Source organism: Populus alba, chromosome 5 (assembly GCF_005239225.2).
Source record: "Populus alba chromosome 5, ASM523922v2, whole genome shotgun sequence".
NCBI classification, from domain to species: Eukaryota; Viridiplantae; Streptophyta; class Magnoliopsida; order Malpighiales; family Salicaceae; genus Populus; species Populus alba.
In genome coordinates this window covers 13462587-13488685 of record NC_133288.1, presented here as the reverse complement: position 1 = coordinate 13488685, position 26099 = coordinate 13462587, and the positions used below count along the sequence as shown (strand labels likewise).

The 26099-nt window shown below is 33.4% G+C and overlaps 1 pseudogene; it reads right to left on the bottom strand.

The window, feature by feature from the left end:
* Nucleotides 1-3670: 3670 nt before the first annotated feature.
* Nucleotides 3671-26099, bottom strand: part of LOC140955631 (uncharacterized) — a 51296-nt pseudogene continuing 28867 nt past the window's right edge.

Sequence of the window (26099 nt, the reverse complement as noted above, 5' to 3'; positions counted from 1 at the left end):
CCAAGTCAAGATGTGGCCACCCACTCATCAATTAGTCAACAAATCAATAGTTCCAAATTTTGGCCTATAAAAGGAGGCACTTACCATGTATTGAGGCATCTTGGTTTCCAGATCAAGATCATGCTCTTGCTTTCTCTCTTTGTATTGCTTATGTTTTGCTTTCATTAATATCAAGTTTATGCACTTCATTTCCTTTCCTTTACTTAATTAACTTCTTTCTCATTTATGTTGTTATCTTGTTCATTTATGTTTCTTTCTTTCATTATGTTTAGCTAAGTTAATTATGTCAAGGTGAAAAGGGTACACTAATGGTGTAAGAATAAGTATAATATAAACTTAACATGGACCTTGACGTTGGATACTAACATGTTTTATATTTGTTATCTTGTTCACTTTTAATACTTTGCTTGTTAAATGGTTAATCTAGATTTATGTTGTATAACACTTGGTACAACAAATACTTGGTACTTTCATAGCCCATACTATATGGTATAACCGACACCTGAGCTATGAAAGGAACTTGATTTGTTGTTAACATAAGTTATAATCATGAATGTATGCCAACATTTACAAGTATTAGCTTTATTCGAATAAGATAACTAATGTAATCATGTTAACAATTTATAATCTGATTGGAACCTCCTTTATGTGTGGTTTCCAATTGAGTAATAAGAGTTTATACTATACTTGTTTGAAGTACCATTAGTGGATCCTCTAACCTTGGCGTTTGTTTTTATCATTGTTTAATCCTTACATTAATCTTCCAACTCAAAATTCTCATTAATTTCTTCCTTCTCTTCTTTATTATCATCATCATCATCATCATCATTATTATTATTATTATCTATTCATAAACTCAGTATATAGGCTAGAAATCTGTGACTTGATCTTTTAGATCATTCTCAGGTGTAACAACGCCACATACTGAGTATTATTATTATTATTATTATTATTACTATTATTGTTATTATTATTGTTGTTGTTGTTGTTGTTGTTGTTGTTGTTGTCTTGTTATTTATAATTTATACAATTAACCTCTCTGTAGTTCGACCCCGATCTTGCCGGGTTATTTATTACTTCGACACTTCTGCACTTGGGAGAAGACATCAAGCTTTTGGTCATGTCAATTTGTCATTAACATAAGTTAACATCATGAATTCTTGACAATATTTAAAAGTATGGTGTTACTAAAATAAGATAATTAATATGATTATGTTAAAAATTTATAATGAACTAATTAAAAGTATGATAAATCATTCGATTGAAACCTCCTTTGTGTGTGGTTTCCAATTGATTAATAAAAAAAATTCATACTATACTTATTTCTAATACTATTAGTAGATCCTTTAACCTTGAACATTGTTTTATCATTGTTTAATCCTTACATCAATATCCCATAAAATTCTCATAAACTCTTTATTTTATATATATATATATATATATATATTATTTTGTAATTTATATAGTTTACCTCCCTGTGGTTCGACCCCGGTCTTGCCGGGTTATTTATTACTTCGACACTCCTGCACTTGGGAGAAGACATTAGTCTTTTGGTTGTGTCACAGGTCGCCTGTGAAAACAGATCGTGTGAACATGTTGGCTGGTTGCCCCTGTAAATAGACCAGGATGAACATTTATGGGTTGATCGCCTATAAAAATAGACCAATGTGAGTGTGAGGGCAGGTCGTCCATGAAAATAGACCGTGTGAATCTGTGGGACGGTCGCCTTTGAAAATAGACCAAGATGAACATATGTGGGTAAGTTGCCCGTGAAAACAGATCAATATGAGTGTGAGGGCAGGTCATCCATGAAAATAGACCGTGTGATTGTAGGCTGGTCGCCCCTGAAAATAGACCAAGCTGAAAATGTGTGAGTAGCTCACCCGTTAAAATAGACCAATGTGAGAGTGTGAGGGCAGGTCACCCATGAAAATAGACCAATGTAAGTGTGTGGGCCAATCGCCTTTGAAAATAGACTAGGATGAACATGTGTGGATAAATTGCCCGTGAAAATAGACTAGTGAGTGTGTGTGGATAAGTTGCCCGTGAAAGTAGATCAATTTTCTTCAAAAGGGGCAGGTCGCCCAAGATAATGAGATCATTTTCTTTTTCTTTTTCTTAACAAGCTTACTATACAAGACATTGATGATGTTTTGCTTCGTAAGAATTGTAAAGAGGGGGCATATGTTGTTACCCATTTTTGGGTTCCCACAAAAAAAAATAAAAAAATGAGAAAATACAAAAAACTATATATCAAAAAATATTCAGAAGAAATCTAAAAAGTAAGAGCGAGAAAATGATGTTGGAATGCCGAAAAAAGGCTAAAATTGGCTGAGGAGGTTCGAAAATGCAAAAGGTCAAAATTTGACAATATATTTTTAACTGATGAGAGCCCTGTTAACAAAGAAAATTCAATTTTGAAAAAAATATATATTCAAAATCAGATGTTTATAGACCAAATTAAATTTTACCTAAGGTTTAATTGAATTTATGGAGGGTTGGATTGTAAGAAAAATTGATTTTAAGTCAATTTAGGCTTTTATTTGAAGAAATTAAAGTTCTGGTGTTCAATTATAATTTTGAAGAGTTGATTTAGTCAAATTAGGGGCTTAATTTCATAATTATTGAAGTCAATTAAGGACTTGATTGAAACAATCCGAAACCAAGGACCAAATCGGAAAAGACGCTAAAATCAAGGGATCCAATTAAAATGTATCCGGGGGCTTGATTACAAAATTATAAAAACATCCAAGGACCAAATAAAAAATATTCATTTTTAATTAGAAAATGACGTCGTTTCAACTATTCATCACCTTCTTCATCTGCAACGGTTTCTGCAGTAAAAGCAATGCAGGCGTTAGCAATGGAGCCACTTCAATCTAGAGCACATTTTGCGGCTGACATCCCTCGCCACTGTGATGCACACCAGCCGTTACCAAGAAACTCCTGCATCCTTTGGCTATAAAAGCTAGAGGAGGAATTGAACAAAAAAAGAGTAAGAAAAGAAGGAGACAGCACAAAAAGAACAACAAAGGAAGGAAAGAAAAAAGACAGAGAGAGAGGTGAATGTAAGGGGGGAAAACATAGATGAGTTGGGGAGAGAAGGGGAGAACAGAGGAGAACTGAAGAAAAAAAAGAGAGAAAATAGAAAGGGAAGACAACGAGACAGTGAGGGGACAATAGAGAAAGGAGAGCAGAACAGAGGTGGAAAGACGAGAGCATAACATAGGAAAAAAAGAAAGAGGATAGGGGAGAAGAACGCAGTCGAAAACAAGAAAATACAGAAGAAATAGCACACCACATATTCATCATCATCATCATCATCATCATTTTTCACTGTCTCTAAAAAGCATCAACAAAAGAAAGCAATATATATATAAGAGACCAAACCAGTGATGCCATCGTCTTCGTCTTCCTCAGAACCAGTTACTACTGACCATGAGCCAAAGTTTTAGCACTGTCATTTCCGTTGGTCTTAGTTAATAGGTAAGCTTCTCTCACTTTGCATTTTGATTATAGCATGCAATTTTGTTTTCATTGTTATTGCTTATTGTTAAAGTGAAATATAATTCACTTGAACAGTAATTGTTGTTGTATACTGTTCAAGTGAATTATAATTCATTTGAACAGTAAAAAGGAGATTACATGCGTGATTTCTTGTCCAGCTGGGTCACTGGTTTGGGCTAGTGACTGGGTCAGGCCTGCTGGGTTCAGCCCAGCCACATGGGACAAGCTGGACCTGGCCCAAAAAAATAAAAATAAAAATCAAAACATTAGAAACAAATTTGCAAAAATTCAAAAAATCTTTTCAAAAAAATTTGTGATTTTCCCATATATTGTTTATCAATTTGGTATAATATTGGTTTGTATTTTTATACTGTAAAGATACAAATCCGGTATTAAAATACCCAATTTTCATTAAAACATTGAAACAAAAAATGTTTTTTTTTTCATGCATGCAGTCTAGTCTTTCAAAAAAAAAAATCATATCATATTTTCATACAACAAAGATTCAAAAATTTGTGTTAGCATGCATTTTTGCTTTAATAACCAGTTTATTAAAGTCACGAGAACTAGACCAATATTTTAAAAATTAAAAAAAAAATATTTTATTTTCTTTTAATATCTGGGGTTACGACCTTATACGTAATACATATTCCAGATATTAAATTTTTTTTGTTGACGTTAGAACAGTTAGGTTTTACCCGATAAGATAAGGATCTCCTTACCGAGGATGACGTTTCTTAAACCATAGACGAACTGACAACTAGAAAACATGACAAGACCTTAGATTTTATCAAACAATAAAATAATGTAGCTTACCTTAGGTAGAGTGTATTTAGGGTGCTAATACATTCTCTTTAAGCAATCAATCCCTGTACCTGATCTCTGAGACCAGTTAGGGTTTCCTAGTGACTAAAATACTAGGTGGTGACTCCCATTCCATTTTTCCACTAATAAAAGATAAGAATTCCTTGTCTCCCTATATTTGCCAGATAGATACAGGATAAGATAAATTTTAAGAGTGGATGTTTTCGCCGCACACGTGCGACATGTATTTTGATTCCGCAACTTCCAATCATATAACAAACAATGCTGCTTCTCTTATCAATGTCAACGAATATTTTAGAAATATTAAAATTCATACTGTTAATGGCAGTTATTTACCTATCATGACCACTAGTGATGTTTCTTCCTCTCTCACTAATGTTTTTTGTATCACCTAGTCTTACCACTAATCTTGTGTCTCTTAGTCAGTTTGTTGAAAATGATTGTAAACTGGAATTTTCCAAATCTGGTTATATTGTGTAGGATCAGGGAAGATGATCGTGATGGGGCTTAAAGTGGGATGTCTTTTCCCACTTTAATTTTCATTGTCTCCTTTTTCTTTGCCCTTTATCACTTGTAATTATGTTCATGTTGATTATCAAGCGTGGCATAACGCCCTGGACATCCAAACTCTAATGGTCTTCATGATTTATTAAAATCTGGTTTTCTTGGAAATAATGATTCACCATCTCTTAGTGCTATTCAGTTTGATTTGAATTTTTGCAGTCTTGGCAAAAGTAAAACTCTGTCTTTTCCTATTCACACACCACACATAGTCCAACCTTTTGATTTGATACATAGTGATATGTGGGATATGGCACCAGTCACTTCTCATGCTAATTACAGATACTTTGTCACTTTTATTGACGACTATAGCCGTTTTACATGGATTTATTTCCTTCATTCTAAAGATGAAGTATTTCATGTTTTTTAAGATTTTTCATGCACATAGCTAGACCCAATTTCAGCCCAAATCAAAATCCTTTATTCTAACAATAGGGGTGAGTACATGTCTCATTTGTTTCAAGACTTTTTACAGCATCATGGTATCATTTCTTAACAGTCTTGCCCTTCAACACCTCAACAAAATAGGGTGGATGAAAGAAAGAATCATCATCTTCTTAATGTTGTTCGTACTCTCTTGTTAGAGTCGTCTACACCTTTTCATTTTTGGTGTGAAGCTCTCTCCATTGCTGTCCACTTCATCAACATATTGCCTTCCTCCACATTGAACCATGACACTCCTTTCATCAGGTTGTTTGGTCATCCTCCACCTTATTCCAACATCCCTTCCTTTTGTTATGTCTGTTACGTTCATCTTCCTATACATGAACACACAAAACTCACAGCTCAGTTAGTTCAATGTGCTTTCCTAGGATATTCAGTACACCAAAAAGGTTTTCTTTGCTATGACCCAAATCTGCGTCGCATTCGGATTTCTAGAAATGTGATGTTTCTAGAAAACCAATATTTCTTTTCCATGCATCAAGATCCTGTTCCTCCTTCATTTTCTGTTTTGCCTATTAACACGACTAAAAGATTGATGTCTTCTCCCAAGTGTAGGAGTGTCGAAGTAATAAATAACCCAGCAAGACCGGGGTCGAACCACAGAGAGGTTAATTGTATAAATTATAAATAACAAGACAACAACAACAACAACAAGAATAACAATAACAATAACAATAACAATAACAATAACAATAACAATAACAATAATAATAATAATACTCAGTACGTGGTGTTATTATACCTGAGAATGATCTAAAAGATCGGGTCACAAGTTTCAAGCCTATATACTGAGTTTATGAAAAGATCAAAGATATATATAACAGAACGTAAATAATAATAATAATAATAATAATAATAATAATAATAATAAAAGAAGATGAAGAAATTAATGAGAACTTTGAGATGGAAGATTAGTGTAAGGATTAAACAACGATAAAAATAAATGTCAAGGTTAGAGGATCCACTAATGGTACTTCAAACAAGTATAGTATAAACTCTTATTACTCAATTGGAAACCACACATAAAGGAGGTTCCAATCAGATTATAAATTGTTAACATGATTACATTAGTTATCTTATTCGAGTAAAGCTAATACTTGTAAATGTTGGCAGACATTCATGATTATAACTTATGTTAACAACAAATCAAGTTCCTTTCATAGCTCAGGTGTCGGTTATACCATACAGTATGAGCTATGAAAGTACCAGGTATTTGTTGTACCAAGTGTTATACAACATAAATCTAGATTAACCATTTAACAAGCAAAGTATTAAAAGTGAACAAGATAACAAATATAAAACATGTTAGTATCCAACGTTAAGGTCCATGTTAAGTTTATATTATACTTATTCTTACACCATTAGCGTACCCTTTTCACCTTGACATAATTAACTTAGCTAAACATAATGAAAGAAAGAAACATAAATGAACAAGATAAGAACATAAATGAGAAAGAAGTTAAGTAAGTAAAGGAAAGGAAATGAAGTGCATAAACTTGATATTAATGAAAGCAAAACATAAGCAATACAAAGAGAGAAAGCAAGAGCATGATCTTGATCTGGAAACCAAGATGCCTCAATACATGGTAAGTGCCTCTTTTTATAGGCCAAAATTTGGAACTATTGATTTGTTAATTAATTGATGAGTGGGTGGCCACATCTTGACTTGGTGACAATCCTTATCTTCTTGTCTGAACAAGACGTCATTGTTAACATCATAATTTGCCTAAAATCCTCAGGAATGTTCTAGGAAATTATCTCATCTTTCCATTAATCTATCCAGATAAACAAACTCTCATTAAATTTATATTACTGCTTCATACTTCTTAAACAAGATATTAATAAATCTTCTTTTTATGTGCTCAATATATGAAAACATAGATGATGGGGCTTTTGTTGGAAGAAAACAATATTATGTTCAAATGTTTAAGGTGAACTTCCTTGGGTTGGGATTATTATTATTATTACTTTTTTATTTTATTTTATTTTTTATTTATATACACATACAACTTAAAACACAATGTATCTTTAACCCATGTAACGAGTTTTAGGCTAATGACTCCCAGACCAGTTGGTCTTAGGGCATAAGGTGTTGAGACACCCCTACGAGCTTAACAACTCGGGTTGCAGATACTAATACGTAGATAGTACAATGTTTGATTTCCTTAAGCTTTTCTCCTTAACCCATGTAACAAGCTTTGGGCCAATATGATGCGAACCTCGTGATCACGTGGTCACGCAACCCACACACAAAGACACCAATTCCCGAAAAACCAAGTAAATCAGGTTTGATAGAAGTGTGACACAAAGATAACTTGTACCTAGGCACCAGCACTATTGGAAACGTAAACCCCCACCCAACGAATATTGATTCGCGAACGAGAAGTATAAGGATGACGCCACGAAGACAGTTGTTCTTCGATAAGTCGTTTTCAGTTCTTTAGAGAACCATGGAAGGGAGATTATCTCACCAACACACACACACAAAGTGCGGCAAACAAGAAGTTTTATTAATATGAATTGTCTTCTTACATGTCTGGTTATGCCCTTATTTATAGTGACTGCAAACTAAAATAAACCCTAATGGACCCCTTATGTGGACTTATATGAAGCCCACTTACAATTAAACCCAAATAATATAAATATACCCTAAACTAAGAAGAAAATAACATTAAAATAAATAAATCCGAATTTAATATCCTAAATATGATAGGATCAGATTTGTAGCCCTTTAGAAGTCTTATATAAGCTAGGAGAATCAAATCTGAAGGTAGAATTAGTTCTGAAATCTTCTTTCCTTTTTGTAGCTAGGATGAATAAGGAATCCTTACAAGAAAAGGAATCTGAAACATTTATGAATCCTTGCCACACTTGAAAACTATGTTGCAGCCCATTAACGATCTTTGTAGAATTAGGAGATTCCCAAAATAAGCTGCCGCATCCTTTTAGGAAAAAGAATCCTAGCCAAATAGGAAGTCCACAAGTCAAAAGAAAGTAAATAACAAAACCCGTACAGCCTCTGTTGACCCATGTTTGGATGCCTTTCCGAACTCCGATTGACATGATATTTTAACACAAGGTACGAAAACATGTCAGGAGCCTCCACGTAACATTTCAGCCCGATCTAACGGTGGGATTGAGAATTATGACTATTTCCGTAAAACTGGATAGTTACGCATTTTACGTCAAAATCCGAATTTGACCTTGGCTGGATCGTATCACAATAGCTCCCAAGTCAGTTGACTTTAGGGTATTAGGTGTTAAAACACCCCTTCGGGCTTAATTGCTTAGGTTAGGGAGGCTACGAAATCAAACATATCTACGTTTTTATTATCATCAATATTATTAATTTTTTTTTTTGCAAATTATATATTATCCCTTTCCCTTAGTTGTTACCTTCAACAAAAGAACATAAATAATGTAATAATCCAATGTGCAACCCACAATCATATGTTAAAGTGTGTGTGTGAAAATGAAGGTTTAATAATACTTGTTAAATGAGTATATGAGCAGAATCAAGTGATAACAATGAGAGAATTTGTAAACCTGAATATTTCAAGAAGTATTCTAATAGGCCTTGTTATGAATATTGCAAATAACCATTAGAAAATTTTTACTAAGATGCGTCTCAAGAATAATTCCTCTTTACTCTGCCATCCTAGTAATAATAGTTTTGCCAAATGGTTTTTTAAAAACAAAAAAAGTTAGTTGGTTAGTTGTTTTTTTTTAAACTACTACCCTCTCCCCCCAACCAAAAAGGAGACATTGTCCTCAATGTCCTAAGGTAGAAAGATAGAGTATAGAAGACATCACCTAAAACAACGAACAATGACAAACCTGAAACACACTTAAACAAATATAAGAAGTAACAAAACAAAATAATATGCTATTAATAAAACCAAAAGACACAAGGTTTCACAGATGAAGGCTCAAATCTAATCTAAGCTTTTTACGGCTTTCCTTAGCTGACCAATCTAGGCGACTCATGCAAGGATCAATGACAGGGATGAAAGATTGTAGTTGGTCAATCAATTGTTCAGCAGTAGCAGCAGAGATTATGATTTGTCGTGCCGAAGATGTTAGAAATTCCTGTTCCACAGCTTGATCAAGGAAAGACAACAACTTATCATAAAAACCATTAACATTTAACAAACCTATATGTTTATGGTGAATGTGCAGTTGGGCCCAAGATGAAATATGAAAGATCTCTTTCAATGTGCGCAGACCACCTGGTAAGGCAATGAAGGCATCAGCATGGCTAAACATGGCATTCAGTCGATCAGACATTATTGGGACCTGTAGTTCCTCTCCAATTGTTTTTCCAATGATGTCTCCATTTGCTAAAGCTTTGGGGACAACCCCCAAAACTTGACTGCCTCCTAAAAATGCAGCCATTGACACACCTCCCATTAACCCAAGGCTGCCTCCCCCATACACTAAATGAATCTTTCTCTCAGCTAGTACCCGACCAAGATGATTTGTTGATTCTAAAAACTCTTTTTCTTTCCCAAGGCTGGATCCATCAAAAACACAAATATTTCTTATGTGATGACTTGAGGAACCTGCCATTTCTACACACTGTTATATTTGATGACTGTATGGGATGAGTAGAAATGAAGGGAAGGAAGAGAAGAATTTATAGATGAAAAAGTGAAAATGCAATCATACCACCTATATGTAGGCCAACTGTAGTCTCACACTCTCTCTCTTTATTTATTTATTTTGAGAAAGCATGTATGTACAGGTAGTTGTGATTGTGGCTCACATCTTCCCTTGGTTTTACATCCAAGAATGGCTTAAACGCCCTCTATAGGTCGGGGATAGGCTTCCCATCCAGTTTTCTTAAAAACTGGCAAACAGGGTCTTTTTTTAGTCAGATTCCCAAGACTAAGTCGATCATGTTCTTTATGGAATTGTGGCCATAAATCATGAATTGCAAGATGCACATCTCTATTAGGATGCGTCTCAAGGGTCAACAGAAGATTATCTAAAGACCCCTTACTCAGGCCATCCTTAATGAATTGTATTTTATCTTCACGGTTTACAGATACCATTCCTAAAGAACGACACATCGCATTACAAGTCCATCTGGCACATCTGTGACAGACTTTCAGTCGTTTTGCACGACATTTCTTTGCAAAAGTGCTTGTACCTGTTCCAGGCATGTGTGAAATGAAAGAATTAGAGGACTCACCTGATAAGCGGACCTTTGCTTCAATTGGCCAGCGAATATCTTCAGGAATTCCATGATTCATTAACAACCTCAATCTTGCACACCTAGCATGGTAAATTTTTGTAATCGCATTTGGAGGCAGAGCGAGAAAATACCTTATCAATTTTTCAAGAGTGGTGTCCATTTTCAAAAGAGAATTAGAGAAGAGATTCAAAGAAGAGAGAAAAAGCTAAGAATTGTACAAATATATACAGAATAGTTATTTTGGGAAACAGGTGTGAAAGACTTAAGTCACGGAGTACCATTATCCGCCATTTGACCAGGGTGAGAGAGAGACTAGCAAAACAAAAGTCACACCAAAAAGGAACAAACAAAAAAAAATGTGAGAAAAACAAAATAATCAACCTTTATCAATAAGATCATTCAAACCAATGGATTCATTTTCACTAGGAAACTCATCAAAGTAAGCTTTTAAATGATGTTCATTTACCTTCAAAACATTGTCATTCTTTGGATTCTCAATATCAAGGGCCCCATAAGGATACACATGTTTCAAAATAAATGGACCGCTCCATCTTGATCTTAGTTTTTCAGGAAATAAATGGAGTCGAGAATTATAAAGCAAAGCTTTTTGACCAGTATCAACTTTTTGACAATTTTCACAAGTTTTGTAGAATGCATATGTGTCCTTGAACATGGTGGGCCAATAAAATCCATTTTGTAAGATTTTTGCAGTCGTCTTTCTTAATGAGAAATGACTCCCACATGCTTCAGAATGACAAAGTTTAATGACGCTACTTACCTCATTGTCAGGAATGCATCTTTGAAATTTTTGGTTAGGACAATATTTGAGTAAGTTAGGGTCATCCCAATAAAAGTTCTTCACTTCGTTCAAAAACTTTCCTTTGTCTTTAGTACTCCAGTGAGCTGGCAAATCTCCTAAAGGAAGAAAATTGATATTTTTAGCAAACCAAGGCATTGAACTAAGAGAAAGTAAGGATTCGTCAGGAGAGTAATCATCGATTGGTGGGATGTCAGATGTCAAATCTGCTGTCACTCTTGACAAAAGATTGGCATCAACATTTTTAGTGCCCTTTTCATCCGTGATTTCTTCCTGAGAATAAATCATTTGCAAATCATCAGATTCATCCAACTCAATTTTACTCAAAGTAGATTCAAGTTGATCATGAACTAATTCTTCAATAAGATCTACTTCTTGTAAATCATTATCATCTCCAGGTTGCTTGCAAATGTTGAAAATATTCACCTCCAATGTCATGTTTCCAAAAGATAACTTCATGAGTCCATTCCTACAATTAATCAATGCATTAGAAGTTGCAAGAAACGGACGTCCTAAAATAATAGGAAATAAATTACATGCTTCAACAGGTTGCATGTCCAAGACAATAAAATCCACAGGATAAATGAATTTATCGACTTGTACTAACACATCTTCAACTATTCCTCTAGGAACTTTTACCGATCTATCAGCAAGTAAAAGAGTTACAGAAGTTGGTTTTAACTCACCTAGATTGAGACTTTGAAAAACTGAATATGGAAGTAAATTCACACTAGCTCCAAGATCAAGTAAGACTCTTTCAATTTTATGCTCTCCAATAAAGCAAGAAATTGTAGGACAACCAGGGTCTTTATATTTCAAAACATTATTGTTTTGAAGAATGACACTTACTTGTTCGGCTAAAAAGGCTTTCTTTTTCACATTCAGTTTTCTCTTCACAATGCATAGATCTTTCAAAAATTTAGCATAGGAAGGAACCTGTTTAATAGCATCCAACAAAGGTATATTGATCCTTACCTGTTTGAAAGTTTCAAAGATTTCAGAGTTGTGATTGACTTTTCTTTGTTTGGTTATGGCATGAGGAAATGAAAGTGCTGGCGGGGAATCAGCCTTCTCTTTGTAATGTTCAGGTTCAACCCCTTCCTTACCCTCAAAGATAGACTCATCATCTTTCTCACAAGGTTCAAGAATGGGTTTTTCAATAACCTTACCACTACGAAGAGTGATGACTGATTTGACTTGATCCATGTGTTGGCTTCCAGAACTACTCGCATTTGCATTGTATTGCCCTTTTGGATTTTGCTGTGGTTGAGATGGAAACTTACCTTTCTCTTGGAAACTGAGAGCAGATGTTAATTTTGCAAGAGCATCTTTAAAATCTGTCATGCTTTGAGCAAGTTGAGTGTTGATTGTCTCCTGCTTTTCAATGAATACATGCAATGTTTCCTCAAGATTTCTTCTAGGAGGTGGAGCATAAGGAGGTGCATATCCATGAGAATTTTGAAAATTATGGTGTGCTTGAAATGGTGGCTGTGAAGTTTGTGCATTGTTGCTACCACTCTTCCAACTAAAATTTAGGTGATTTCTCCAACCAGGGTTATACGTTTGTGAGCATGGGTTATGGTTGGGTCTTTGGAAACTATTTAAAGCATGGGCTTGTTCATGGAGGCATTCCCTAAAAGAAGGCAAAGTTGGACAATCATTTGTTGAGTGTTCCTTGGTTTCACAGATTTGACACACAATGTCTTGAACAAATTTTAATTGACCACTCTTTTTCAATTCAAGTGCTTCGACTTTTCTAGCTAAAGATGCAAACTTGGCTTGGAGGTCATGATCTTCCCTAAGGTTGTGCATACCTCCACTAGATGTATGAGGTTGAGTTTTACTTGGTGCCTCATAAGTACCTGTGGTGTCCCAATTTTGAGCATTTTCAGCTAGCAAGTCTAGGTACTCCATTGCTTCATTAGGGTCTTTATCTTCGAAAGTTCCATTGCACATCAATTCAATCATTTGCCTATCTCTAGGTGTTAAACCTTCATAAAAAATGTGAAACCAATCTCCATGTTTCAAAACCATGATGTGGGCAAGTATTAAGCAAATCTCGATACCTATCCCAACATTGGTAAAATGTTTCTCCTGACTTTTGAGTGAAAGTGATGATTTGTCTTTTGAGAGAGATTGTTCTGTGAGACGGAAAAAACTTCTTTAAAAATTGTTGTTGCATTTCATCCCAAGCACGAATAGATCCTGGTCTCAAATTTTGTAGCCATGTTTTAGCTTTATCTTTTAATGAAAAAGGAAAAAGCTTTAATCTAATGATATTCATGCTACAATTTGAGTCATTATAGGTATTACAGACCTTCTCAAATTCCTTTAAATGCAAGTATGGATTTTCTAGGTCTAAACCATGAAAAGAAGGTAAAAGTTGAATAATGCCTGGCTTAAAATTAAAATGAGATGCATCAGGAGGGAAAACGATGCATGAGGGTGCACTTGTTCTTGTGGGATTCATGTGGTCTCTAAGTGTTCTCATACGATTATTCTCATTATGGAGCGATTGATTATCTTCTTCAGCCATATTTTTTGAAAATGATGATGATACCCTATAAAGTCTACCACTTAATGTACGTGACCAAACTCGCATGCACATGTAAAAAGAGAATAAAAGGAAGAAAAGAAAATAGAAGAAAAAGAAACAAAACAAAACAAAGAAAACAAAAGGTAGATAAAATGAAAAGTGAAAAGAGAAAATAAATTAAATATTATAATTTATACAAGAATTTACCTTCCCGGCAACGGCGCCAAAAACTTGACACGACCAAAAGCTTGATGTCTTCTCCCAAGTGTAGGAGTGTCGAAGTAATAAATAACCCGGCAAGATCGGGGTCGAACCACAGAGAGGTTAATTGTATAAATTATAAATAACAAGACAACAACAACAATAATAATAACTAATAATAATAATAATAATAATAATAATAATACTCAGTACGTGGCGTTGTTACACTTGAGAATGATCTAAAAGATCGGGTCATAGGTTTCTAGCCTATATACTGAGTTTATGAAAAGATCAAAGAGATATATTATATAATATAAACAGAATGTAAATAATAATAATAATAATAATAATAGTAATAATATAGTAGTAGTAATAGTAGTAGTAAAAGAAGAAGAAGAAGAAATTAATGAGAACTTTGGGATGAAAGATTAATGTAAGGATTAAATAATGAAAAAAAAAATACCAAGGTTAGAGGATCCACTAATGTACTTCAAACAAGTATAAGTATAAACTCTTATTACTCAATTGGAAACCACACATAAAGGAGGTTCCAATTAGATTATAAATTGTTAACATGATTACATTAGTTATCTTATTCGAATAAAGCTAATACTTGTAAATGTTGGCAGACATTCATGATTATAACTTATGTTAACAACAAATCAAGTTTCTTTCATAGCTCAGGTGTCGGTTATACCATACAGTATGGGCTATGAAAGTACCAAGTATTTGTTGTACCAAGTGTTATACAACATAAATCTAGATTAACCATTTAACAACCAGAGTATTAAAAGTGAACAAGATAACAAATATAAAACATGTTAGTATCCAACGTTAAGGTCCATGTTAAGTTTATATTATACTTATTCTTACACCATTAGTGTACCCTTTTTACCTTGACATAATTAACTTAGCTAAACATAATGAAAGAAAGAAACATAAATGAACAAGATAAGAACATAAATGAGAAAGAAGTTAATTAAGTAAAGGAAAGGAAATGAAGTGCATAAACTTGATATTAATGAAAGCAAAACATAAACAATACAAAGAGAGAAAGCAAGAGCATGATCTTGATCTGGAAACCAAGATGCCTCAATACATGGTAAGTGCCTCCTTTTATAGGCCAAAATTTGGAACTATTGATTTGTTGACTAATTGATGAGTGGGTGACCACATCTTGACTAGATAACAATCCTTATCTTCTTGTCTGATCAAGACGTCATTGCTAACATCATAATTTGCCTAGAATCCTTATGAATGTTCTAGGAAATTGTCTCAGCTTTCCAACAAAAAAAAGATGAGGTCATTTGGACTTCTAGAACTCAAGATATGGGCTAAACACTAAATAGTGTCTGGGCTACAGGACAACTTCGGACTTCTTCGTTGTTCCTTCAATTTGGACTTTAAAACAGCCTTTTTAAATCTTGGGCTCCCATGAAAGTTGTAGGCCTTTGTCTTACCTTTCCATCCATATAAAATGGACCTAAATCCGAGATCTAGAGCTCTAGATATGATCCAATTACCGAGCAATGTTCCAGTTTGGACTACACCAGCATCTCTTTTCTAAGTTTGGCCATCTCTTTGTCCTTTCACTTTCAATACTTAAACTCATCATTCAATCCTTTTATTTATGTGATAGGCCTGCATTTAATATGAACATTTACCATAAATTAAGGTATCTTATAGTATTAAATTTGTTATTATAAAACATGCTTTAGTTAAGGAGTTATTGATACTTCAAGTGCAAAATGATGATATAAAACCTTGATAAACATGCACTTTTAAGTACTAATCAATCTCAAGGAAGATGTTTACCTAAAACTTCCTTCTGGTATGTTCACTTCCTCATCTAATGATGTTTGCAAACTAAAATGTTCTTTGTATGGTTTGAAGCAAGCATCGAAAGTATATTTTGACAAGTTTTGATCCACGTTGCTAGGTTTCTCTTTCACTCAAAGTCAGTATGAATCCTCTCTCTTTCTACGAAAGACATCCATGGGTATTGTTGTCCTCCTTGTTTATGTGGACAATATCGTCATCAATGGCTCTTGACATGACCAAAAGATTGATGTTTTCTCCCAGGTGTAAAAGTGTCGAAGTAATAAATAACCAGGCAAGACTGGGGTTGAACCATAGGGAGGTTAATTATATAAATTACAGACAACAGCAATACAACAACAACAACAACAATAACAATAGTAATAATAATAGTAATAATAATAATAATAATAATAATAATAAAGAAGAAGAAGTTGATGAGAACTTTGAGATGAAAGATTAATGTAAGGATTAAATAATGATAAAAAAAATGTCAAGGTTAGAGGATCCATTAATGGTATTTCAAACAAGAATAGTATAAACTCTTATATTTAACTAGAAACCACACATAAAAGAGGTTCCAATTGGATGAATTTTTCATTAATAACTCATTATAAATTGTTAATATGATCATATTAATTATCTTATTTAAGTAACACCAAACTTTTAAATATTGTCAGGAATTCATGATGCTAACTTATGTTAACAACAAATAGAGTTCCTTTCATAGCACATGTGTAGGTAATACAATACGATTGGGCTATGAGAGTGCCAAGTATTTTTTGTACCAAGTGTTATATAACATAAATCTAGATTAACCATTTAACAAGCAAGGTATTAAGAATTAGTAAGATAAAAAGATAAGACATGTTAATATTAAACATTAAGGTCCATGTTGAGTTTACACTATACTTATTCTTACACCATTAGTGTAACATTTTCACCTTGACATAATAAACTTATCTAAAACATAATGAAAAAGAGAAACATAAATAAATAAAATAAGAACATAAATAAGATACAAGTTAACTAAGTAAAGGAAAGGAAATGAAAAGCATAAACAAGATATTAATGAAAGCAAAACTTAATAATTACAAAAAATATAAAGAGAGAGAGCAAGAGCAAGTTCTTGATCTGAACAACCAAGCTCCTAAATGCATGGCAAATGCCTCCTTTTATAGGCCAAAATTTGGAACTATTTATTTGATGACTAATTGTTGAGTGGGTGGCCAACTCTTGACTTGGTAAAAATCCTTATCTTCTTGTTTGAATAAAGCGTCATTGCTAACATCAGAATTGGAACCATCTATACCCATGAAAGTTCTAGGAAATTGTCTTATCTCTCCAGGAAAAAAAATTGAGGTCATTTGGACTTTTAGAACTCGAGATATGGGTTGAACACTGAACATTGTCTAAGTTATAGGACAGATTCGGACTTCTCCATTGTTGCTATAATTTGGACTTGAAAACGACTTATTAAATCTTGTACTCCACATGAAAGTTATAGGCCTATGTCTTATCTTTCCATCTATATAAAACAGACCTAAATCCAAGATCTACAGCTCTAGATATAACCTGATTACCGAATAGTATTCCAGTTTGAACTGCACCAATATCTCATTTCTAAGTTTGGCCCTCTTTTTGTCCTTTCAATTTCAATACTCAAATTCATCAATCAATCATTTCATTTATATGATAGGCTTGTATTTAAGATGAACATTTACCATAAATTAAAGATATCTTATATTATTAGATATGTCATTATAAAACATGCTTTAGTTAAGGAGTTATTGATACTTCAAGTGTAAAATGATGATATAAAACCTTGATAAAAATGCACTTTTAAGTACTAATCAGCTCTGACTTGGAGGCAGTCTCTGCGATTCAGACTTTGTTGCATTCTACATTCCATATGAAAGACCTTGGCCAACTTACCTATTTCTTGGGCTTAGAAGTGCATCATCAGCCTCACGGTCTCTTCTTGTATCAACACTAGTATTCAATTAGCTGGCCTCACCAACACTACTTCGGTTGACACTCCTATGGAACTTAATATGAAATATCACCATGATGAAAGGGAGCTTCTTAATGATCCTACTACTTATCAGAAGCTAGTTGGTAGTCTTATCTAACTATTACTCGACTAGACATTTCTTATGTTGTTCATACTGTCAACAAATTCATGCAAGCACTAAGTCATCTCCATCTATCTACTATTCATCGTATAATTCGCTACATTCTTGGCTTATTCTTCCCTATAGGTTCTTCACTTCAACTACAAGCCTATAGTGATGCTGATTGGGCTGGTTGCCCAAACACCAGGAAATCTACTACTGGCTGGTGTAGTTTCTTGGTGATGCCCTTTATCTCATAGAAATGCAAGAAACAAGACCACGTCTCCCAATCATCTACTGAAGCAGAGTAGTGAGCCATGTCTGCTGCTTGCTTAAAGATCATTGGCAGCGTGGTCTCCTCACAGAACTTGGTTTCTGTCCAGTTCATCCTACTTCACTTCATCCTGACAACACTAACATTAGTGCCATCCAAATTGCAACCAACCCTGTCTATCACAAACGTACCAAACACATTGAGGTTAACTGTCATTCAATCAAGGAAGCATGTGATCATTAGATTAGCACCCTTCCACATATCTTTACCACTCTACAGATCGCTGATATCTTCATCAAATCCATGCCCTATCAATGCCATCATTTCCTCACTGGCAAATTGATGTTTTTCGATTTACCAACATCAATTTGAGGGGGCATGTCAAAGGAAATATCTACACATTTAATGCTAGCATATTCTTTGCACATTTATTCTTTCCTCCATTGGGATAAACTAGCTGTAGGTTACCTGTTTCTAAGGGCTGAAGATCAGCTTGTATTATTTCCTGTATCGACCTATATTATTTCTTGTTATATTATTTCCTATCTTAGATTGTAAATTCTGCCTATATAATGGGCAATTCTCAATGAAAAGACATAATTTTATTCAAAAGACTCTAAATTGTCACAAACATGATATGCAACACCATGTTGGTCTTTGAGGACCTGAATCTATACTTCACTATGATCTTAATCTGTCTCATGATTAGTACTTAAAAGTGTATTTTTATCAAGGTTTTATATCATCATTTTACACTTGAAGTATCAATAACCCCTTAACTAAAGCATGTTTTATAATAACATATCTAATAATATAAGATACCTTTAATTTATGGTAAATTTTCATCTTAAATGCAAGCCTATCACATAAATGAAAGGATTGATTGATGAGTTTAAATACTGGAATTGAAAGGAAAAAGAGAGGGCCAAACTTAAAAAAGAGATGCTAGTTCAGTCCAAATTGGAACACTGTTCGGTAATTGAGTCATATCTGGAGTTATAGATCTTAAATTTAGGTCTACTTTATATGGATGGAAAGATAAAACATAGGCCTTAAACTTTCATGTGGAGTCCAAGATTTAAAAAGGCCGTTTTCAAGTCCAAATTATAGCAACAACTGAGAAGTCTGAATCTGTCCTGCAACTCAGACACTACTCAGTGTTCAACCCATATCTCTAGTTCTAGAAGTCCAAATGACCTCAATTTTTTTTTCCTGGAAAGATGAGACAATTTCCTAGAAATTTCATGGTACATTTGGTTCAAATTTGGACGTTATCAATGACGTTTTGATTAGAAAAGAACATAAGGATTGTCACCATGTCAAGATGTGGCCACCCACTCAACAATTAGTCATCAAATCAATAGTTTTAAATTTTGGACTATAAAAGGAGGCATTTGCCATGCATTTAGGCATCTTGGTTGTTTAGATCAAGATCATGCTCTTTATTTCTCTCTTTATATTTTTGTAATGCTTAAGTTTTGTTTTCATTAATATCTTGTTTATGCCTTTTATTTCCTTTCCTTTACTTAGTTAACTTGTATCTTTATCCTAGTCAATAAAAGATTCTTTCATCGAAAAGCTAACTGCTAACAGAGTTGGTTGCTTTCTTAGAAGGAGACCCGGACCGAAGGATCTGATTTAGCTGGTTTCCGCATAATAATCATCGGGATTGATTGCAAGTCTGGGATCTCCCAGAAAGTTTGATTATCTGTACCGTGGCTTCGAATCCTGTCTTTCACGCTGGGGCTAAGGTTGTCCATTCAATTGAGCTTTCTCCCTTTCTATTAGTTCGTGTGTTGAACGATCTTCGAGTACCCCATAATAGGGGAGTAGTCACAATAGATAGATGGGTAGGTGTATTGGCTTGGTATGAATGCCTTTCTTTGGGGGGCAATCATAGTCATAAGGAGTATCCAAACGAATGTTGAAGAAGGTTGAGTGGGATTTTCCTTCCCTTTTTCCTTTTTTGCTTGTTCGGCCTCTTCTTCATTTTGTCTTGTTTATTTATATTATTATCTTATTAATTTATGTTTCTCTTTTTCATTATAATTTAGCTAAGTTTATTATGTCAAGGTGAAAAGGTTACACTAATGGTGTAAGAATAAGTATAATATAAACTCAATATGGACTTCAATGCTTATATCCTAAACAACTTGCTATTAACATGTCTTATCATTTTTATCTTATTAATTCTTAATACCTTGCTTGTTAAATGGATAATCTAGATTTTTGTTGTATAACACTTGGTACAACAAATGCTTGACACTTTCATAGCCTAACCTTATGGTATAACTACACCTATGCTATGAAAGAAACTTGATTTGTTGTTAACATAAGTTAGCATCATCAATTCCTGATAATATTTAAAATTTTGGTGTTACTTAAATAAAATAATTAATATGATCATGTTAACAATTTATAATGAGCTATTAATGACAAATCATCCGATTGGAACCTTCTTTGTTTGTGGTTTCTAGTTGAGTAATAAAAAGAGTTTATACTATACTTGTTTGGAATACCATTAGTGGATCCTCTAACCTTGAAATTTGTTTTTATCATTGTTTAATCCTCACATTAATTAAACATCTCAAAGTCCTCTTTAACTTATCATCATCATCATCATCATATAGTTAACCTCCTTGTGGTTCGACCTCGGTCTTGCTGGGTTATTTATTACTTCGACACTCCCACACTTGGAAGAAGACATCAATGTTATGGTTATGTCACCTCACGACCTCCATCATCCTTTGCCCTAAGTCCCTCTTATTACTAATGATCAAATGGTACCTAGCTCTGCTTCATGCAATTTCTTAAGGGTTTCCAAAAACATTGTACAATGAAAATGATCCTTCATGACTTGCATGTTAATGACATTCCTCTTGAACATGTTTTGGCCACTTCATTCATGGCTCCTGTTGGTGGCGGTGGAAAAAGGATACACCCCCTCCTCTTTTCAGATTCTTTTCTTTTTGGTAATCATTTTTATCTTGCTGATTGTTTTACTACTTTTTTAGTCAATTTGGAGTATCTTAGGTTTTCTTTCTTTTATAATTGAAAGTCGATTGGCTGTTGTAGCGCAACCAAGATCCATGGATTGTTTCATACTCCCTTCATTGCCTTGCAACATTTTTTTTCTCACTTTCTTCTTGTATTGATTGGTTGTTTTGAGTGCTTTGTTTCCCTTTCATATGCTACAAATTAATATTTTTAAGTCCATAATGATTTTTGCAATAGATTGTTAAAACAACATTTTTCATTGAATTTAATTTTATAATTACTTGAACTATGATTAATTTGTATTTGAATCCTGTATTGTAAGATGATTGAATTATATATGAAAAAATAATTTTTTATGATTTTATAATTTATTGTTACAATCCAAATTTATATTGTATTATCCTTGATGTTATTAAAAATGTGTTTTTAATAGCGTGATAATCGTAATCTCTATGTTGAACAAGGAAATAAAGTCACAAGTTGCAACATATATAAATAGGCGCAGCCCATCCTAAAAATCCGTCATGCGATGGTGAATATGCGTTGCTATTAGCTGGCCTGTAATCATATGCCAGTCATGTTTCATACTACCAAGTTTGTTTGTGAAGCTCAATAACAAAAGGGTCAATTCAAAAGGTTGAGATTTTCTTAAAAGAGCATTAATGACAATGTTAAGGCAAACATCTGTCTATACATTTAAAATACAAAAATTATGGAGCCCATGGAATAGAATGATGCCATAGACGCTATGAAAAAAAAAAGTCATGTACATTTCTTTCTCCATATTATTTTTGTTTTTCTCTTACTGTTACCCTGCCTAGCCACTTTCTCCCTTTAACTTCTGATCCAAACTTTGCCATGATAACTCGAAAAGCCAACATCAACAAACAAGTAAAATGGTTAAGTTTGAAAAATGTAGCTGCCAGTTTTTTGGCAGAGGTCCTGGGCTTTTACAGTGATTATGTTATACTAGTTATAATATGGACCAGCCTTGGGTTTTTCATGAAGGAACTTTGATTTTGTGCTTAGCTGGAAAAGGAGGTCATTCAACTGAGATTGTGTTTTTTTCTTGAAATTTAGTTTATGTTTCATTTGGTTATGATGAGTTTTTGGTATGGGATAGTTTTAGCTAGTCTTGGTTTGTGCATGATGATGGGTTCAATCCAATATCTTTGATGGTTAAATTAGGTTAGCCATGTATGGGTCTGATTTAGGCAGCAAATTAGGTTTGTTGGAAACTTGTATCAAGTTTGATTTGAGTTATATTAATGAGTTTGTGTTTAGGTCACATGGGGTTTAAAGTTGGCTTGGGTTAATTAAGATGTTGGGATAATTTTTTTTACAAGAATCAGCAAAATATTCTTTTAAAATTGAAAGGGAAATTTGTTCATTATTATCCATATTATTTAGGAGAATATTTAGCAACAAAGAAGGAAGTTTTCTAGTCAAGTAAGGAAACTAAAGGGGTTGTCAGATCTAAATCCTAAACTTGAAAGGATTATTTATGTTAAAGATTTGATTTTCCTAATCAAGAAGGAAAATGATGGGTGATTACAAGGAGAATTAAATTCTAAGATTATTTTCCATGTTCTGAAGGAAAATCCTAGTCGTATAAGGAAAAAAGACTTCACCAATTAAATTCTTATTAAGATCAGATTTAGGACTTTAAAAGTTGGTTAAGCAATCATATAGTATCTAGGAAGGTGGATTTCAGTCAAGGGTTACTTAAGCTAGGGAATTAAGATATTTTATCTTGTTTTTCTTTATATTATATGAAGCATCAATAATTTACTGTCCAGACTTATTGTTTTCATTATTATTTTTATGTTTGAGATTAATTAATACTTTGGATTTCAGCTAATATCCAAAGCTTGTTTAGATTGAGGTTTGAGCTTAATAGTAAAGGTTTTGGGTTAATTTTTGTAAATGGATCAAATCAGCCCACAATGATAGATCTATTAGGGTTAATTTCTCAAAATTATTTAAACACATGTTAAGCCTAAATTTCAGCACCTTTGATAAATAATATTTACGAACTTTTCAGTTTAACATGTGAGAGATATTTTTGTATTATGTGGTTTTTGAATGAACTGAATTTACTTATTAAATATTAATTGGCTTTGTGGCGTCATTTCCAATAGTACTAGTGTCTAGAAACATGTTTTCATTATGTCACACTCCTATCAGATCTTTTTCGACTTTCTAGGATTAGATCTTTTTTCTTATATCAAAATGTAAGTAGTATACATCAAAAGTAACAAAACTGGAGAACCAATGAGTCAAAATTACAAGCATGTACAACCTAAAGAAAATGGACATATGAGAACAGGCTCCCAAGATGAACATAATGAACCAAAAGAAAACAACATATAACCAAAGTAGAGATCAAATGGAACATGCTCCCTAGATAGAGATAGCAAGCCGAAACTTGCATAAGCAAAAGTGGTAACTAGGGTATTGAAGTTAACCAACAAAACCAAACAAAAAGAGAAGACCATATCTACTGCCCAACAACAAGTAAGCACAACACGATCATTTACAAAATAGCAGAGGATATGAGCAGCCTCTACGCATTAAACCACTTAACTTCAACAAAGAATCACAATAGCCAAAGGTAATCCTGACACGACCAAAAACTTTATGTCTTCTTCCAAGTGTAGGAGTGTCGAAGTAATAAATATCCCAGCAAGACCGGGGTCGAACCACAGAGAGGTTAATTGTATAAATTATAAATAACAACGCAACAATAACAATAATAATGATAATAATAACAATAGTAGTACTAGTAAATAATAATAATAATAATAATAATAATAATAATAATAATAATAATAATAATAATAATAATACTCAATACGTGGCGTTGTTATACCTGAGAATGATCTAAAAGATCGGGTCACAGGTTTCCAGCCTATATACTGAGTTTTATGAACATATAATAATAATAATAATAATAATAATAATAATAATAAAAACAACAACAATAATAAAGAAGAGAAGGAAGAAATTAATAAGAACTTTGAGTTGAAAGATTAATGTAAGGATTAAACAACGATAAAAATAAATGTCAAGGTTAGAGGATCCACTAATGGTACTTCAAACAAGTATAATATAAACTCTTATTACTCAATTGGAAACCACACATAAAGGAGGTTCCAATCAGATTATAAACTAGTAACATGATTACATTAGTTATCTTATTCGAATAAAGCTAATACTTGTAAATGTTGGCAGGCATTCATGATTATAAATTATGTTAACAACAAATCAAGTTCCTTTCATAGCTCAGGTGTCGGTTATACCATACAGTATGGGCTATGAAAGTGCCAAGTATTTGTTGTACCAACTGTTATACAACATAAATCTAGATTAACCATTTAACAAGCAAAGTATTAAAAGTGAACAAGATAACAAATATAAAACATGTCAGTATCCAACGTTAAGGTCCATGTTAAGTTTATATTATACTTATTCTTACACCATTAGTGTACCCTTTTCACCTTGACATAATTAACTTAGCTAAACATAATGAAAGAAAGAAACATAGATGAACAAGATAAGAACATAAATGAGAAAGAAGTTAACTAAGTAAAGGAAAGGAAATGAAGTGCATAAACTTGATATTAATGAAAGCAAAACATAAGCAATACAAAGAGAGAAAGCAAGAGCATGATCTTGATCTGGAAACCAAGATGCCTCAATACATGGTAAGTGCCTCAATATCTTCTTGTCTGAACAAGACATCATTGCTAACATCATAATTTGCCCAGAATCCTTAGGAATGTTCTAGGAAATTTTCTCATCTTTCCAACAAAAAAAAGATGAGGTCATTTGGACTTCTAGAACTCAAGATATGGGCTAAACACTAAATAGTGTCTGGGCTGCAGGACAACTTCGGACTTCTTCGTTGTTCCTTCAGTTTGGACTTCAAAACGGCCTTTTTAAATCTTAGGCTCCGCATGAAAGTTGTAGGCCTTTGTCTTACCTTTCCATCCATATAAAATGGACCTAAATCCAAGATCTAGAGCTCCAGATATGATCCAATTACCGAGCAATGTTCCGGTTTGGACTGCATCGGCATCTCTTTTCTAAGTTTGGCCATCTCTTTGTCCTTTCACTTTCAATACTTAAACTCATCAATCAATCCTTTTATTTATGTGATAGGCCTGCATTTAAAATGAGCATTTACCATAAATTAAGGTATCTTATACTATCAAACTTGTTATTATAAAACATGCTTTAGTTAAGGAGTTATTGATACTTCAAGTGCAAAATGATGATATAAAACCTTGATAAACATGCACTTTTAAGTACTAATCACACCCCCCCAACCAGCTTATTACTAGTCCCTAGTAATCTAAAGCGTTAAAATACAGAAACAATTTGCAAGTTTCACAAAGCAAGGCATTCATCATTCAACTTCCATTAATCTATCCAGATAAACAAACTCTCATTAAATTTATATTACTGCTTCATACTTCTTAAACAAGATATTAATAAACCTTATTTTTATGTGCTCAATATATGAAAACATAGATGATGGGGCTTTGGTTGGAAGAAAACAATATTATGTTCAAATGTTTAAGGTGAACTTCCTTGGGTTGGGATTATTATTATTATTACTTTTTTTTTCTTTTTTTTTATATACACATACAACTTAAAACACAATGTATCTTTAACCCATGTAATGAGTTTTAGGCTAATGACTCCCAGACCAGTTGGTCTTAGGGCATAAGGTGTTGAGACACCCCTACGAGCTTAACAACTCGGGTTGCAGATACTGATACGTAGATAGTGCAATGTTTGAT